The sequence below is a fragment of the Catharus ustulatus genome, chromosome 5 (assembly GCF_009819885.2).
Source record: "Catharus ustulatus isolate bCatUst1 chromosome 5, bCatUst1.pri.v2, whole genome shotgun sequence".
Lineage (NCBI taxonomy): Eukaryota > Metazoa > Chordata > Aves > Passeriformes > Turdidae > Catharus > Catharus ustulatus.
In genome coordinates, this window is record NC_046225.1 from 44986440 (window position 1) to 45005473 (window position 19034).

The 19034-nt window shown below is 41.8% G+C and overlaps 1 protein-coding gene across 1 annotated transcript in view; it reads left to right on the forward strand.

The window, feature by feature from the left end:
* The first annotated feature begins 328 nt into the window (after nt 1-328).
* The window catches only part of MTUS1 (microtubule associated scaffold protein 1), a 119348-nt gene continuing 100642 nt past the window's right edge, over nt 329-19034 (forward strand). Inside the window, 1 exon segment of the mRNA XM_033059590.2 lies at nt 329-397. The gene's annotated coding sequence lies outside the window, so the exon portion shown is untranslated.

Here is a 19034-nt window from a genome sequence, read left to right on the forward strand (position 1 = left end):
TTCCCCCGCTCGGCTACCTGCGCCTCTCTCGCCGCCCGGCCGGACCCCTCCCCGCCGACAAACGCACCAGCCAGGGCCGGCCAGCGCCAGGTGAGGGGGCTCTGCGGGGGGCAGGTGCGGCCGGAACACGGCGGAGGCGCCTCGCACAGGACGGCCCGGAGAGGGCGCGGGGTGAGGGGGGCAGCCCGGGACGGGAGAGCCGCGAACACCAACCCGGCGGCGCTGGCGAGGAGCGGGCGGGCTGGTGCGGGCGCGGCGCTGCCGGGGCCTCCGCGGGGGCGGAGGGGGGGCGGTGCCGGCGGCGAGAGCGGCCGCGGCGCAGTTTTCTGCAGCGCGCCGATCTACAAGTGAGGGAGAGTGTGTGCGTGCCGCCGCAAGTGCTGACTTCTACAGAAGTGTGAGTACTCCCTCTTCTCTTCCTTTTCCTTTTCTTTCTCTCGTCGCTCTCTCAGCGAGGGGCTTCCCGGGGTGGCTGGATAACGGGGCACGGGAGCGGAGCGCGGCTGGGGCTGCCGAGGTGCCGGCGGAGGAAGCGGGTCACTGCCGCCGCTGCGTCCTGCTCCAGCATACTTTCCTTCTTTTCTCCGTGGGGATCGCCGCCTGCCGCGCTTCCGCGGCCCCGGCGAGGTGAGGCTGAGCCGCGGCCTCGGGACGCAGCGCAGGTGCGGCCGCAGCGGGGCCCGCCCCGAGGGGCCTTCCCCCTGCACTGAGGGGCCGCAACTTCGGCGGGCCCAAGCTGTGCGTTTGGGGATGTCGATATTGAAGATGCGGAAACTTCTGTTGCAGCTTTTTTTTGTTTTTTTTTTTTTTAATCTAGATGAGCGCTGGCCCCGTGTTTGATATGTGTAAAATGTGCCACAGCGTGCTGTCGTGCACCCGGAGTGCTTTGGTCCTGTACTACAAGCATGAACACTCCTGAGATTTTTAAAGGAGTATTTTTAATGCCTGCTCCTCTGCTTGCTGCTATTTATACCATGCAAGGTTGGCAAGGAGAGGAGAACCAGAGTTTGAAAAGGACACTGAGCTTTAACTTGATACCATTGTTCCAAGGCCAAGGCGAGAGAGTGCGGATATTTAAAATAAAACAAATGCCCAGAAGACAGCCCCGTGAAAACACTCTACTGTTTTTCTGCTTCATGATCAAAGCAGAGAACTGAGCATCCCCTTCTGGTTAGGGTATGTAGGTGATGTTCTACCATGGGGTCTAAGCCTGTGCTTTGGTTTTGTTATTTGTTTGTTTTATGCTTGTGATGTGATGGACAGTACAGCTGGTAAAGCTCTACACCGGGGGATAATCTGAAAGGTGAAGTCTCACACTGTAGCAGATGCATGACTTTCACTTAGGTAAAATAAATCATTAATGGTCACTGCCTATGCATTGTAAGGTCTTAGAGTAGCTATAATCTAAAGTATTGTCAACATTAAGTCTAACAAGTTGGATGATACCAGCGCTGTTGAATGTATCTTCATGGGTAATCAATTTATTTCTTCTATTTCTGAATTAATTTGATACACAGTACCACCTCTCTTAAAATGAGGAGAGATAGAGGCTTTTCATACAGTGAAACTTAAATTTTGGGGATAGAAAAGCTTTAACCGTCATCACTTATCACTGAGATTTTCAGATTGGATGATGATAACTAATGTGATGAATCTCACTCTGCATTGCTAAATAAGATTAGTATTAAAAATTGTTTATTCCTCGTGACATGCACAGTGCTCTGGTGGAACTGCAGAGCAGCATTGTAGTGGCTGGCTCGCGTGAGGGCAGACCAGCCGCTGGGGTTAATTAAGTTCTCCTGGTGCTAATTATTGTGGGTGAGCAATAGATTGCATTTGAGCTCTGTTTTTATGGAGTAATTGTACGTGTGGTAACAAGGCTCTGCTGAGAATTCATATAGTCACTTAAAATACTGCAGAGCTTTGACTCCTGGCTGAGATCAGTCTACTTCAGAGCTGTGGCTGAAACAGTGATCATAATCTGGGAAATCTGATGCCAAAAATTTACCTAGTACGATTTTCTGCTGAGAGTAAGCATGGTTCGTATGTAAAGATTCCGTAAGTTGAAGATATTTGAACAAATGTAAAAATTTTTAGTAGCTAGCCCCTTAAGTGGGTTTCATGATATTTTTGAGCAGTTGCATTTCAGTAAATAGGAAGCCTTACTGCTGGATGCTTAATTATTACTTATTCTCATGTGTTTTACTTACAGCTAAATCAATATCTGAGAATTGACTGACTGCAGAAGTGCAGTGTCAAGGCCTTGAAAAAGTCAAGACTTGATAGAGCAATGGCACTCAATGCATTTAGAGCTTCTGCTTCTAACTCTTGGATTTTGTGGTTTCAAACTTTTGTCTGCAACCATGTATGTAGATTCTTGTACAAAAATGTCAGTTCTAAGGAGGCTTTTAAAAAAATCTTGTAGAATTTACTATTGAGCTGCGATTTAACATATTGGGTAGCTAATGGTCTCAACAATCTAGGAAAATAATTGCTAAGATTTGTAATAGAAACTGTGGAATGCAGATTAGTCAGCTGATAGTGTGGGACTGATTTTTTTTTAATGTAAAAAACAAAAATGCACTTATATTTTTATATGTATCTATGTGCCATGTACCTGTATAGATGTTTTGTATAGAAATGTGGTTTATTGCATAATCATAGAAGATGCTAAAGTGTACCACTGGTGTATACTGATTGTTTGATGAGAGATAATTATGTGATCAGAAGTGCCACATATGGGTATGTATGATTCAACAGAAGCTGCTGAAGTGATTGCCTGCTTGAAGTTTCTGTTCAAGTTGTTTTGTTCTATTAATTCAGTTTCATGATGTGTCCTGATTTACTGTTTAATTGGGAAAATCAAGCATTTTTAATTGCCTTTCACCAGGTAATCCTCTAAATTAATGGGACAGTTTGTGAAATGCTCATTCTATGGAGTAGTTTGGAGTTAAAGCTGGAAGAGTTAATGCTCTTTATTCTGCTTTATTTGATTGCAAGAATTAGTGCTTCTTCAGTGTTTGTGCTGTGGAACTGGCTGTTGTACAGTTTGCCTATGCAAACATTAAAGTGAGAATGATAGCAGCCTACTTCTTTTTCAGGGAGTGCTTGCACTGTGGAGTTTTTTGCTTTTCCTGCTTTATGTATAAAGATGTTTTTAGACTCAGTAGTTCCTCTGATGGAGGCATGGAAAGAATTGTTTTCTGCTCTCTTATTTCCTCTGTTGTTGCAGAGATGATTCCACAGAGTATGCTTTATTATCTGACAAAAGTCAGATGCTAGTTGATAATCTTGTGTCCTCCAAGTAAAAAAAAAATAAAAATTGAGTCTTAGTTTTCTACCTGAGTGGGCTTTTTCAGTGCCAAGAAGTTATGTCAGAATTTAAATCATACTGTTCAGTGGGAAATTTCCTTTTTCCCATCCCTAGCACCTATATTAACTTCAGTTTTACTTCATGGACTTCTCCTTCCCTTGAATGAATTGCATTAATCCTTTTACACTAAGTTAACTCAAACTGCTTTAGTTACTACTCTTTTTAGGTTTTGCATCAGGAAAAACTGAAGTTGCATTTAGTGGATGACTTTGTGATCTGTGAATTGCCGCTTGTGTCGACTCCCCAGTCTCTGCTGTCATTCCTCTTTAGATAGTTCCCTTATATCTGTCGTTTTGTTTGGCTTTGTCATAGAATTTATTTGAGCCCTTCCAACTCAGCTGAGTTGCTGTGTGCTCTCAGTAGTCTTCAAATACTTAAACATTTTACAATTATTTTTCTTTTGCTATCTTAGATAACTATTTTTAAAAATGCAAACTAGCTTATTTAATATAAATGTGGATTTAAGGATTGCAATGTGGTAATTGTGCACGGAAATGAAACTATCAAGACACTGCAGGTTGAGATATTGTAACTCACGTTGTGTTGAACTAGTTCTAGTGCAGACCCCTGTGAAAGTGCGTATGGAGGTTGTCTGTGTGCTCAGAGTGACAGCGGTCATCAGCTCTACTGCAGAATCCCTGAGGTGGGGTAAAACAGTTGTGAGTGTGTGGTGTAGCACTTCATTCTAGTGGCTAGTATTCCTAATATCTCTAATACCTTTTACTAACAGGAAGAAATAGGACAAGCTTTCTTACAGAGTCAGCTTCCCTACTGTGTTTGCTCCATTCATGTCAGTGAAGAAATGGACAAGCCTTCTTCAAGCAGAACCAGAGCCTTGAAGGAGGAACTGTCTTTACTATGAAAAATCTGGTTGTAGATACACATTCTGTGGGTTCCCCCCCCCCCCAATCTCCTGTCAATGTGTGAGGTTCAGATAGTGTGTTCTGGACTTGTTAGTTTAGTTTGATGGCATTAGCTGACACCAATGAGGTCTGGATGGAGTGATCTGTGAAATGGTTCTCCTTCTTTCTTTGTGAGATCAGCTGTAAACCTATGTGACTGGCCAGAAAAATAAGTTATTTACATCACTGGACTCCTAAAAGACTGTAATTGTACTCTTGGATGAGAGCAAGTAGTTGGTGCCGCAAGTGTTAAGGACTGCATTTTGCATCTGTTCATCCCCTCTTGGAATTGTAGCTGAGACTGCTGCCTTGTCATATATCTAGTGTTGAATTGCAGCAGACTGAATAATCTTGACTGAAGAATTTTAAAAATAGGAGAATTTTTCAACACCAGCATTGCAGGAGGGTTTGGGAACTAAGGATCTGTATGCCATTGGGCATTCTGAGAGCATTGTGGTAAACACAATGGGCTGATGAATAAACTGCTGTTGAACAAGAAAAACTAAGAAAGACTATGACTTGTCCATTAGCTATAGTTTGTATGCCCATTCTCACAATTAACACGATCAACCTTTCTTATTTACCCGTGCTTTATCTGTATGCTTCTAGTGATCAAATGTGATTACTCTTACCTGAGGGTGCTAAAGGTAAGATAGTTGGACTATTTCAAGACCATGGTGTGAGATCATCTTTAAACTGGATGTATAAATAAAAGATGCTGCTGTGCTGGCTTAGGCACAGCACACATTGTTAACACATAGTCTACAAGAATCATCAATTCTTGGATAGAGTCTGAGTTGCTTGCTATTAATATCTGATACAAATGTTTTAGTGGCAGGGAAATGCTTGTTTTTACTGTGATTATTAGAGGTATTTGAAATACCAGTGATGTGACTTTAAAAGGGAAGTCAGGATATTTTCATAATATTTTCCTCGGGTTTGTATTTATTTTTTAAATTTTTTTTTAGTCTACAAAATAGCAATCTACCTGGGAAGTATCTTTTTCCAACCTCCAAACTGAAGTAGGACTACAGACTGTGATAGATTAGGCCAGACATAGCAGGGTGCAACACAATCTTGCAAATCTGTAGTTGGAGTTTCTGTAACCTCTTTTGGGTAATCTAGCAAATTTAATTTCCTTGAACTTCATTTAAGCAAAGAAATAACTTCAACCAGTAACCATTTACAGGATTATAGGCTAGTGTTGTTATGGAGGTTAGCTGGCAATTGAACCTGGTTTTGGTACTAAACTCTTCAGATTAAACAGAGACCTTCAAGGAAATTGATCTGAAGTAAGCTGTTGGTGGTCCTTGCCTCTGAAATGATGCTGATCTGTCCTTTATCCTGTCCTTGAGCAGGATATCCTGTCCTTGAGCAGGATGATAGCTCTTTATTGCGCCTCCAAGTTGCAAAAAGATTGTAGTTCTGCAGTTTTCTGAATGCTACCTGCTGCTGTAAGAAATTGTCACGTGCTCCCCTGTGAGCCTTTCCTTTCATCCAGTTGAATGAAGTTTTGATGTGTCAGATGCCCTTAGCATTGCTTTTAGTTTGACAGGAGAAAAAATATCTAAGCTTTCTGGGCAAAATTAGCATGTAAATGGACTATTTTTAGTGGTGTAATGGTAAATAATTGGAAGACTGCTTAGTGGATATAAGTACAGTAATTTCATGACTGTAAGGCGCACCGGACTATAAGGTGCACTTTTTTTTTTTTGCAGTGAGGAGCTGCGCGGCACGCAACAAAGTAACGAATTACTGGCAGGTGCTCGATTTGCAAACATTTTTCAAAGATCGGTGTAGCCTTTAAACGCAGCCCCAGGCACCCTCCCCATGCAACGGGCCCCAGCTTCCCCTCGGCCGGCGGCGGCGCCGCTTCTCGGCGCTTTCCCGCGCCGCTTCCCTCCACTTCTCCCCAGCTGGTGGCTGCGCCGGTTCCCGGTTTCCCCCACCTGGCGGCCGCGGCTCCTGCGGTTCCCGGCTCAGCTTGCAGCTCGCACTTCCAGGTTCGCAAATTTCCGAACTTTGTACATCAGATAAGGCGCACTGGACTATAAGGCGCACTTCCGGGTTCGGGGGAAAATTTTAGTCAAAAGGGTGCGCCTTATAGTTGTGAAATTACTGTAATAGCTTGATAAAAGTTATTCTGTAGAGAAGTGGCATATGTAGAGTGTAAAACTGGAAGTCTGTCTTTGCGAACTTTATTTAATATGTTTGGAGTTCTGATAACCTGTGCTATGCAGTGGTCAGTACAACTTCCACTCTGTGGAGCAAAAGCAACAATACACAGCTGTTGTTACTGTTAAACTGGGTGTCCAGCTTTAAAGACCTTTAAAGGTTTGCTTGGAAATTGTCAAAATTGGATATATTTTTCATTTTGAGTTGCTTTTTTTAATTCTACTTATTTTATTACGTTTGTCTTGAATTCTGTATTAGTTACTGCCACTACAGAGAAGTGACATTATTTCATACAGGTAGTTTTCTTGTGTCTATCTTGGCCTTTTAAGTTGCCCAATGAAAAAGACAGTTTATGTCAAACTCATTCATCATGAACATTTAGAAATAACTGGGGTAGGTGTTCATTTTGGGAGATGCTGGTTGATACAGAAAACAAATAGGCAGTGTGCATCCCAGTATTAGGATCACTTGTATCAATATTAATTCACCATTTAACTTACAAAGCAACATAACTTTCAAGAGGACAGCATCCTGACACTACTAAATCTTTGTTCTTTTGGGAAAAACTGAAGAATAACTTGAAATTTGGTTTGAAAGGCTGCCACAGGCAGTGCTTTTTGGACTGTCATGTCATCTGCAATGATGACACTTTGATATTAAACACTTCTGGTGTTCTATTGATGGAGTTTTACCTGTTGCAAAGCATGAACTTCCCTGACATCGTCATTATTAGGCTTTATGTAAGCATTTGTTAAGCCTTCTGCTGATTTGCATTGGTTTTGTTCATACTTAAACTGTGCTCTTTGGGGTTGGCAAACCTAAATGTCACAGATTTCAGAAAATGCAACTTTTAATTAGTCCCATCATTAAATCAGTGTATAACTTTCCCCAAAGCTGCAGAGCTAACTGTAGTAAAATGTGAACTGTTGCATCTTCATTGGCTGCCTACGTTTGGCTGAAAACTGGTTTTTGTTGAAGGAGCTGACAATTAAACACACCAAAGCTCAAATAGACTCAAAATCCATTAGAGTGAAAGGATGGGTTGTTTGAAGAACCAATTCTTGCAGTAAGGAGTATGCAATATTAGGAATGTAAAAACTAACATCTGTTAGTGATCATCTATCTTAATTCCTGTGAGTATACATTATGCTCAGCATTTTGGACTGAAAGAGTGAGCTTGTTTAGTTTGTATCTGAAATTAGTACTGACACAGTCTTCTCATACTGTTTTTTAGCACTGACATCTAACCTGGCTCATTAGAAAATTTTCTGTGGAGATTGGACAGCTGTACTTAGTGTGCTTGCAAAAGCCTCCTCTGTTGTCTTTGATGCTGTGTATAGGTTCTCTGTGTAACACTCAGTGCAGTTTACTGCAGGTGATCCTGTCCTGCTTTTTTGTTTTGGTTTGTTTTTTTCTGTAAAAGCATTGGTTGAAACTAGATGGTGCTTTGTCCGTCATTGCATGTGGACTTTGTGATTTCCTCTAAGAGGATTGACAGCTTTTAGTTTTGCAAATGTGTTGGTGTTCAAACCATTACTGAATTATTGTATGGCTCTTTTTGACTCCTGCTTCTTTCTGGTTATTCCTTTGAGAAGGGAAAAAAAAGACAAGGCATGCTTGTATTGAACTGCTCCTTTCCACTTTTTGGACTCTTGTGGTTCTGCGTGTATGTGATTATTTCTGACTCCTGGCTGAAGCTCTTAATAGTCCTGTGGCATCTTTGTTGATGCTGTGTAAGCACGTGAAGCACTGATACTGCCTCCACTGTGTCAGTGAGTTGCAGGCCAGCTCTCCTTTGCTGCTGGTTGATGTCTGTGGGACACAGACCATTTCTGGATGTACTGGCCTAGCGGTTCTTGGCAGCATAAGCAGACTCTGTCTGCTGCAGTGCACTCTCATCTGATGTGTGCTGGTTATTGCTTTTCTCCCGTCAGTCATCAAAGATCTTCAAACCATTACTCCGTGGCTGGCTATTATCTAATCTTGGGGAGCCTATTGATTGCTGTTCCGCTGTTGTAATCTTACCTAATTGCATGGCTAGTCTGCCAGTTTCACCTCTGTGAGACGCTCTCAGTTCTGACTTGACCCTTTTATTGCATTGTAGATACCTAGAAGGTATCTACAAAAATCTGCAGAAATCTGGTGTTTCTTTGTGTTTATCTGAACTCCCTGTTTCAGATATGCTTTTAAGTGGACAGCCTGTATGGTGCTGTATCATCTCAGTAACACTTCAGGTGTAAGTTTGCAGGAGCTCAACTCTACTGCAGATTTCCACCAAAGAGAGTGTAGGGTTTATTTGCTCCTTGTTTAGTGTTACAAGCCAAACTTCTGGAACTTTATTCTTACTCTTTTGTCTTTCAAGAAGTGTGGAAGGAATATGAACTGGTTTTATTGTCTGTGAAATCTTGAACTTTCAGGTCTCTGTTAGCAGCAGCTGCCATCAGCAGCCTGAAGATGCTGAAATAAAATGTCTTGGTATCATTCATAGCTCATATGTGTTATAACATGTGACTTGGTTTAATGAATTTGTTGCCATAATTGTCTGAGAATTATTTTTATATCAGATAGTAGATGATTTACTTAAGGTGTATTTTTTGATGTTGTAAGAGTGATTTTGTTGCTGAATTACAGGTAATTTTTGTATCTACAAGTGGATTGCAGGAGTTGTTCCTTTGCAAGCTTTCCCCAAAGGAAAGGAATTCCTCTCATATTTTACTCTGTTTGCATCCTTACTTGTCTCAGTATAGAAGCATCTCAAAACTAAGGGTGTTCCATGTAGTGCGTCTGTGTTTCCTTTGCTTTGTTTCATTGTCATAAACAATTCATAGGACCTGTTGAGGAATTGTTACAGTTGAGTTATGAAGCTGAACTGTCTGGGTGTTGTCTCCTGACACATTATAATAATGAACCAGAGCCTTGATGCCAGGAGATAATAATGGCTGGTTCTGCAATCGGCATAGGTTGGTGGCCTTGGGCACTTGGATGCCTTTAGACATTTGCGCTCTCAGTATCTGCCTGGAAGGATGGCAGAGGCTTGCCAAGCAGCTGGGAAGGTCACCTACATCAGTGTGCTTGAATCTGTAGTAACAAGAATGAATGTTCTTGCTCTGCTGTCATGTAATGAATAGCTTCTGATTTGGAGTTGTGCAGACCACTACTTCACCTAAGGATTCTTTGTGCTCTGTAGATCCTTGATATTCTAGTAGCAGATAATGCAAGCCTTGTGAGCTTGGCAATTTTCTCAGGAGACTGGACATTCTTTTGGAAATCCACTTCATTATGTATACTGCTTGTGGTAAAAGCTTGCTTCTACCTTATTGCTTATTGCACAAGCACACAGATATCTGAGCAGTTTCTGTATGTGGTTAGGGCTCATCTTTACCTTCCTTCCTTGCCCTGAACTTGTTTGGGTTTGCTTGCCATAGATTTTGTGTAATAAAATGTCCTACTGCTCAGCAAGTGGGTTCCAAAGTGAAATACCATAAAGCCAGTCTTATGTCTTCTCATAGGTTTCATAATAGTTGTATTGGGCAAAACTAGTGTTTATTTGTGCTTCTCTGCTTTAATCAAGCTGCATCTCAACACTTAAGGAGTTAGTAAGTCTGGTTCCCAATTTCAGTCAGCTTGAGCTGGTAGTTCATTTAATACCTTAATTGCAAGGTGATAATTGACTAGGAGTTGTCTTCAGTTTCCTGCATGCAGAGGCTGTATCATTAGACCTTCTGAAGTCTTGCTAAAAGCTGCCTTTACTGGAAGATGTATTGCAGCTTTAGCTATTACTTTAACAAGAAAAGTCTTGAACATATTTTCTATTGTATTGGACTAGTAGCTTCCCTGCTTGCTCAGATGACTGTTGGCCAAATGCATCAAGCATGAGATGGTAGTACATGCTGTGTTAGTTGGGGTCTCTGAATGTTTTGCGGTGTTTGGCTTTTTCTACCTGTCCCAGCCTACTGGCAATCAGGACTGTAATTCTTCCTCTTGGTGCCCAGCTATCTTTATTGCAGTGTCTCCTGTAAGCTGAACTGTGGGCCTCACACAGGTCGCAACACTGTTGTGCAAGCCTTACTCTACAACATTTGTAAAAAATGCACCTTTTGGACAAAATAAGCACTGTGGAGCCTTGAAAGGAATGACTGTAATGTACTCAAAACTGAGAAGAGTGAAGGTAAGAAAGTGCAGTGGTTAGAGCAGCCCTCCTAGCAGAACATTTGACACTTCAGTGGTGTAGCTTGGCATGTGGGCATGCCTCCAGCCTTTACTCTCCTAGGGGCTACCCTGGTGGTAAGGTGTCACCTAAATATAGTAAGCCTGTGTAGTGGGGATATTTTTTTGCCCTGCAATGGGCAGGAAAGCTTTGTCTTCTACAAGGTCACTCCATCACAGGCTTTCAGATACTTCCAATTGTTTAGCCTTCTTATTGAAGGCCATGTAGAAACTGTGGCAAACCTTAAGATCAATATTTCTGTTCTCTAATCTGTAATGGGGTGCCTGTCATTGATAAAAGATGTCTGGTTCTGTAGAGGTCATTCCATAGTATCTATGTAAGTTATATTTAGTGCATGTTTTTATCTGATTGGTGTCAGAATAAAGCTGCTGTTACAAACTACTTACTTATTTATAAACTCAGAGCATGCAAGCTTCCCATAGAGGAAGAATGTTGTTCTCAAAAAAACTGAGGTAAGAGGTTTCTAGGAAAAAAAAATCAGTTCTGCCCACTGTGGGCCCCTCCACTCCCCCCCCCCCACCCCCCCCCCCCAAAAAAAAAATTAAAAATGCAGTATTCATGTCCATCCTATTTCTATTTACTTATGAGTGAACACTTGCAACAGTGTACAAATGGGCAGGTCTTTTAATCTAATTGCTGATAGTCTTTCAGTGTATGTGTTTTGTTTTCTGTTTTCGTTGTAGAAAAGTCTTAGGTGGCAAATTCATCTTAACTTTGTGCCTCAAAGTAATACCGAATAACTGGATAATCATACAGTCTAAAACTATTAAGAGTAACTGTAACAACCCTGTTTTTTTCATTGAGCAGAAGAGTAGTATTTTTTTAAACACAGAAGATGTCTCTGTAAGGTTGAAAAGGGAAAATGTCAAATGTGCATCTGTCCACCCTCACGGGGAAGTCTGTCATTGAAGCAATTATGAGTGCTGTAGTATCTTTTTTATGCTCTTTAGTGCTTCCAGAAATCCCTTTCAGAAAGGGGCAGGATGGCCTTTGTACTCAGTGATACTGCCTGGAGAAAAATTTAATCTCTCTGGACTAACGGCTGCCTTTCTACAAACTAGTGACTTTGAGGTTAATGTTTAAATATTTAAATGGATTTGGCATGTTGCCATTTAAGTGGAACAGAATGTACTTAACCTGAAACTCAAATAGTTCCCTGGGTAGCCAAAAAAATAAATAAATTGCACAATCGTGCAGTGATCTGGTAAATGGAAAGATTGTAGTTTAATGCTAATCCTGAATAGGTTTATCCCAAAGGAGGAATATCTGGCTGGGTTTTTTTTTTCTGTTTAGTTGTGGGGAATTTTTATGGATGTTACTGGAACTTTTTACAGGAGTTCTTAAGCTAAATGTTAGAAACTCATCTGAGGGTCAAAGTCCAGTCTAAACAAGTTCTAGTGTAGGGTAGTAAAAATAGTCCTGAAGGACACTGATCTGCATGAAGGAGTTTTAAACTTGTTGAAAACTGGGTAACTTGCTAAATTTGGATGATTTTGTTTTTATTTATCTTTCTTTGGTTTGGAATATAAGGGTTAAGCAAAGATTTGATGCGTATAAAGCTTAGTTTGGGAGTCTTGATTCTTACTACTTGAAGTGGAAGAAGCTGAAGAAGAGAGGCAAGAGCAAGTGCACCTGGCATTCTGTGCATCTCTAGGGCTCTCTGCCTTAATCTAGAGGACTGGGTTACCAGTGCCTGGAAGAGAGGTGGGAGCTTTGACCTTGAGACTGCATCTCTAATCCAATCGGATTCTGACTTTAAGTTTACAAAGAACTTTGCTAAAAGCATCCTACTCAGGGGAGCCTTTCCTGTCTCTTGTGCCAAATGATTCAAACCCAGGTTTTCTGCCAAGGATCCCAAGGATTTTCTCATTTTCTTTACATTCTGCACTGGTGACTACATGCTCTCTGCAGTTGAGAGAATGAGGCAATGTTCAAGGCATGCTAAGGTAAGCTGGGCTGGACAGGGGAAACAATTTTCTTACTGTACTTTCTTATACAAATCTCATGTTCAAGTTACACAAGTATGTGAATTTTTCAACATGTATAGATGGGAAATGTTGCACTTTAGAACTCTTAATGAAAATAATCATAAATTCCACAACTCCAAGACTATGAAAAAGTATTCGAGGTTGCAGCAACTTCCCAGACAAACGAGTATTTTGCTTAACTCTGGTGTTTTACTACTGCACAAAAGTGAAATTGTCTGGGCCAGTGTTAGGTATTTGCTTGAGCTCATGTTTGGATCCTGGAGAAAGGAATGATACTGCAAATGTCCAGCACAGAATTCATACATCACATATTATGATGTGATTTATATGAACCAAAGGTGGGGGGTGTCCCCTCATAAGTTAGGAAATCTGCAAAGTACCAAAAAGCATCCTCCACGTGACTGCTACAACTTTAAAACTGGTATGAACTACTTACTCTTCTACATAAAGTGTCATCTGTGTCAGTAGTTGGAGACAATTTTATCACAGTTAAATATGTATTTGGCGATTTCCTTATAAATGAAAAAGAAGTTTCTACTTAAATAACTTTTTTGTGGACCATCTCAGGAAGGGAGGACAGAGAGACTCCTTTTCATAGACCAGCCTCTTTCCTGCTGGTAGTTCAGAGGTAAAAGGAAGATGAAGAAAGAAAATGTTTACTTTTGAGTGCTTTATAGATGGGCAATAAAAGGACAATCTGTGTTTCATTCAAGAAATAACACATTAAATACCTCAGCTAGAAAACTTTCAGTAGGAACTTTTAAGATGAAATTTTAAAATCTTACTTCTGAAGAAAAAGGTTCTTTTCTATCCCTTGCATGTTAAATTAGATGAAGAAGAACAATGTGTTCAAACTGTCAGCTTAACTCAGAAGATTAGTGATCTGTGCCAGGTGCTGCCATGTGTTGTCAGCTTGCTCCCAACAGCATTCTTTAGCATCCTTAGTCTAGGAAAGCTTTTCCTTTGGGAAAAGAGTCTAGCAACCAAAAGCGATAAGCAAAAACTTGGAAAAGCCCATTCAGGAAAGCATGCAGGTTGCAGATTTAATCAGTTTACAAAACATGAATGGATGGGTCAAACAGAAGATAAATTTGGATCTGCTCTGAAGGGGAGAGGAGAAGGAGGGCAGACGGTTGGTGATCACTTTTACTTTTTTTTTTTTTTTTTTTTTTTTTTTTCTATTTAAGTAGAGTGAAAGTATGTTAATCTCCATGAGAGAGACTGTTATGGGCAAAATGGGGAGTAATGAAGTAGAAACATCAGTCCAGAGCACTGTATTGACTAACCTTAAAGAGCAGCTTTTAAGAAATATTTCAAGTCATAATCAAGCCATAACAAGTTCAACTAGGGACCAAGGAAAGTCAGGTAATGAGATGAGGCAGGCTTGGCACAGCAGGGGAGGAATGGCCTGTGTGTGCAAGCTTCCACTGGTGGTGCTTTTGTTTTTGGGGGTGGTGTTAGTATATGGCTGTTAAGTGGCTATGGTTAACGTACCTTATCCTTTGTGCCAGCTGACCTGCAGCAGGGCTCACCCAGTGATTCTGAATGCAGAATGCTTGTAGTGCTTAGGGTGAGGTTCTTCAGCTTGAATATCATCCCAGTCGATAGATACTTACTTATTGCTTTAGATCCTTCTGATTACTCTGGCTGTGTGGGGTTTTGTTTTTCTGAGAGATTACGGAATCATGGAATGGGCTCGGTTGGAAGAGGCCTTAAAGGTCATCCCATTCCAACCCCCCCTGACATAAGCAGGGATATGTTCATTTAGACCAGGTTGCTCAAAGCCTCACCTTAACCTGGTCCTAAACACTTCCAGGGATGAGGCATCCACAACATCTCTGTTTAGCCTGTTCCAATACATCACCACCCTCACAGTAGATAGTTTCTTCCTAATGTTTAATCTAAACCTACTATCTTTCAGTTCTTTCAGTTTGTAACCATTCCCCCTTGTCTTCTCACTACATGTTTTTGTAAATAGTTTCCATCTTTCTGGTCAGCTCCATTCAGGTAATAGAAGGCATCAAGTAGGTCACCGTGAAGCCTTTTCTTTTCTAGGCTGAATAATCCCAATTCTATTAGCCTTGATGGTTATAGCCTGCAGATAGTATACCTATTCTGAAGGCAGTCAGCTCAATACTTTTCTATTAAATTTCAGCTGTAGTGTATTAAATTACAGTAATTTCATGACTATAAGGTGCACTGGATTATAAGGCACACCTCCGGGAGTCGGCAAATTTCACAGCTTTGTACATTGTATAAGGTGCACTGGACTATAAGGCGCACGTTTTGCAGTGAAGTTTTGTGCCGTGTTCAACAAAGTAATGAATTAGTAATGGAATCCTGCGATCGTGGAGTTTACTGGCAGGTGCTCAGTTTGCACACATTTTTCACAGATTGGTGTAACCTTTAAACACAGCCCCAAGTGTCCTCCCTGTGTGTGGGCCCCGTCACTCCCACCTGCCCCCGGCTGGTGAAGTGGGGCTTGGGGCGACCGTGGTCCGTGGCTGCTGCAGTTCGGGGTGGCCACAGCTCACACCTCGGGGTTACTGCGGTTCAGGGCTGCCTGCTCCCTCCCTCCCTGCGTGGCTCCTGCCGGCTGGGGGCTTCCCGGTCCTGCCCACGCTGCGCAGCTCCTGCCGGCTGCGTCCGCCTGCTCCCGCCCCCCCCTCATGGCTCGGCTTATGGCTCACGCTTCCGGGTTGGCAAATTTTGCAACTTTGTACATTATATAAGGTGCACTGGACTATAAGGTGCACTTCCAGGTTCAGTCCAAAATTTTAGTCAAAAGGGTGCACCTTATAGTCATGAAATTACTGTACTGATGTTACGTGCAGTAAACCAGTATTTGAGGCTGTGACATGGGATCTCAATGACAAGCTGTGTAGTGCCAAAGTCTTGGCCCTTCCAGTATCATATTCTTCCATTGGTAACTCTATGCAGCTGTATTATGCTGTGTCTTAGATGGAGTTCAAAGCCCATTGCCATCCACTTAACTTTTGCAAGGCAGAAAACTTGGATTTGGCAAATTAGTCTGACACCTTGAAGAGTTCAAATGCTACCAAGCTCATTGGTAAAGAGAGGTTGTCATCCAAGAACATGGGATAGCTGAAAGAGTAGTGTCCTCTTCAAAAAGTAATTGTTTTATTAATTTATTATCTATTGCTAAAAGAATGTAGTGTAGTAACACTACAATAACAGCTGTCACATATTTCTTTGTAGGCAGAACACTGAGTTGATGCTCTGTGGCTTTTTCCATAATGATGCACTTACAATTAAAGGTAACTGTTGTTTCTTGTAATACTTCTGTATCACCACCTGGATGCACTGGATACCTTAGGTTCATAACTTTGTTTCTGAAATATTGGAGGTTGTTTTTAAAAAAAGGTGTTTAGTTTTGTGATCTTTCAAGAGATTTCAATTGGCTTCATTCCTTTATAGCTTGAAAACTCAGACATTGATTGAACTGAATAGATGAATGCAGAGAAAGTTCTCACTCAAAAAGAGAAATTATTCTGAAATGTTTAATTCTTCAGCTTTAAATTTGTGTACCCAAAAGTAGTGGTTTATCTGTGTTTAAAAGTGTCAGTGAGCACATTATTTTATGAATATGTAACAATGAAGTCTGTTGTAGCTATTATAATTTTACATTTTAATTAACTTTTAAAATTGACTTCTTTGTATTTATTACAACTCTTTCATACCCCGAGGAAAGAAATATTTTCAGAGGGTGAAAGTTACTTTAACGCTGTTTCACATAACTAATGTATTCTAGTTTTCTTTTTTTCTCTTCCCAGTTTTCCTGCAATGCTGAATTCATTTAGAAGTGTAGAGTAAAAAGGTTTAGCAGCAAATTATACACTTCCAGGTTAATTCTATGATGTGGTTACATTAATTTAGTAAAGGAAAGTCTTTAGTGTTTTGGAAGCACCATTTTTACCTTTACTTGCCCATAGTAGACAGAAGTTAAGAGACTGCAGTTTATGTCACTTTTAAAAGGGGAGTGAGAACTGTTAGTTCTGTAAGGCAAAAGTAAATAATTGTTTGATGTGTTGCAATATAATATGACTTTTCCAAACAGCTGTTCTTTTCTCAGGCTGTCTGAAGGTAGGCTAAGATTACATTTATCCACGCTGCTCTGCAGACTTTACAATATGCAATCCAGTGGAGAGGAATTTTATACTGAAATTTGTGGTGCATGGGGAAAGGACAGTGACAGTGGGGGAAACACCTGCTTGTGTGTGTGTGTTTCTCTGTGACCTGGAGCACAGGTCACAGTTTTGCCATTGCAGCACCTGTATGCTCTCAGCGCCCAGCACTTGTCGAGCCTTGTGCAGACAGCACTAATGGCACTGGACTGCAGGAGGTCCTGGGCAGAGCAATTGCTCTGAAGTAACTTTGTAGCTTGACTGTGTGTGAGTTGTGGTAGCCCACAGCTTTATGAAAACTGTAGTTTGTGGTTTTCAAGTCTTCAGAGTTCCTCAGCTGCAAAAAAAGTGAGTTGACTACGTTCATCCTCCTCTTACTTCAGACCTGGGCAGGCAAAGGTGTGCCTATTTTGTTATCTAGAGTTTTGTCCCTCAGTGTAAACAAGATCAAAAAAGACCTCTCTTCAAATAACATTTGTCAAATTTGTGAAGCCTTTGTCAAGCTTGCTCTCTGGATGTGTTGGTAGCATGCAGAGAGTTTTTGATGCAGTGCTGGCAGAGCATCTAAGGAAAATTCCTAAGCCCGAGTCTCATTGCTGCGTGGCTGAACTGATCTTTGAAAGTTGAAATCTCATAAGAGGACTCTCTGTAACCTGGCTTCTATGGTTTTGCTTTGGTTTGGTTTTTCTTCTCTTACTCTCACTGATCACTTGTATTCTGCTGTATGCTATTGAGGAGAACGTTTGATGACTAATCTAACTCAACCTCGGCTTGAGTCTTTTGAAAGGCTTCTGCTTTGACTATGGTAAGTAGTTTGTGGGATGTTTCTACTGTGCCCTAGTGTAAGTTGCTGTTATGCACCAAATAATTTCCCAGACTTACTACTTGAAGTTGTCTGTTCCATAAACAGAGACATGCTTTTATATGTGGTGTTTACAGTTTATTCTTTACTGCTTAGAGGTTGAAAAAATCATTAGCATTTTCTGAAGTTGTTTGCTCAAAAGTGGTTCAAAGAAAATCTTATAGTTGTAAAAAGTACGTAGAAAGTGGTAGTCTTTGTGATTGGTGGCTTGTATTGAATGATAAACATATACTGTCATTGATTTCATGTTCCCTGGTGGTTTAAATTTTACAGCTAAAATGGAAGTGTTAGTGGTTTCCACAGTTAAGGCTAAAAACATTCCAAGCTGAGAGGTAAATGCCAAAATACCTCCTTCAAGTAGTTTCCATGTGTTACTGACACACTATTTCCTGGAAGGCTGGTTGATGTGTTGGTAAAACTAGTATAGTATGCCATTTTCTATTAGAAATTTAGAAAGAGTCATCAAGTTCCAGTTCTTAAAATGGGGAGTTGGGAGTGTTAAAGGGCCTCTGCTTAGTGGCTTTATATTTTGCTCTTCTTAGTATTTGAAGTAATCTTTGATCATTGATCTTTGCATGCTAAGGTATTGATTTCCTGTATCTGATCTTTTCTGATCCTGCTATCTTTAGCTAAGCTAAAATACTGAAACAGGATCTGCCAGTATTTGATTGCTAAATTAAAAGGAAATGTCAAACCTTTAAAGGGGATATAAGAAATGTACAGTAATTTCACAACTATGAGGTGCACCCTTTTGACTAAAATTTTGGTCTGAACCTGGAAGTGCACCTTATAGTCCAGTGTGCCTTATATAATGTACAAAGTTGCGAAATTTGCCAACCTGGAAGTGCTAGCTGTGAGTCGAGCTGCGCGGGGTGGGTGGGACCGGGCAGCCCCTGGCTGGCAGGAGCCACGCGGGGTGGGCGGGACCGGGCGGCCCCCAGCCGGCAGCAGCCACATGGGGCTGCCCGCTCCCTCTCTCCCTGCGCCGTCCCGAGCCGTGGGCAGTCCCAAGCCATCCCGAGCTGCCCACGGTCCTGAGCCGCCCCGAGCCTGGTGGAGGGGGCAGCAGGCCGATCGGAGTCCGCCTGGCCCCAGCAGGGGAAAAGTGGGACTGATCGGAGCCCGCCTGGCCCCGGCGGGGGAAAAGTGGAGCCGATCCGAGCCTGCCCGGCCCCGAGGCACCCCGAACCGTGGGCGCCTCGAGGTGTGAGCCGTGGCTGCCCCAAGCCGCGCCTCACCAGCCAGGGCAGGTGGGAGTTCCGTGCCCTGTGTATGGGGAGGGCGCTTGGGGCTGTGTTTAAAGGCTACACCAATCTGTGAAAAATGTTTGTGAACTGAGCGCCTGCCAGTAAACTTCACGA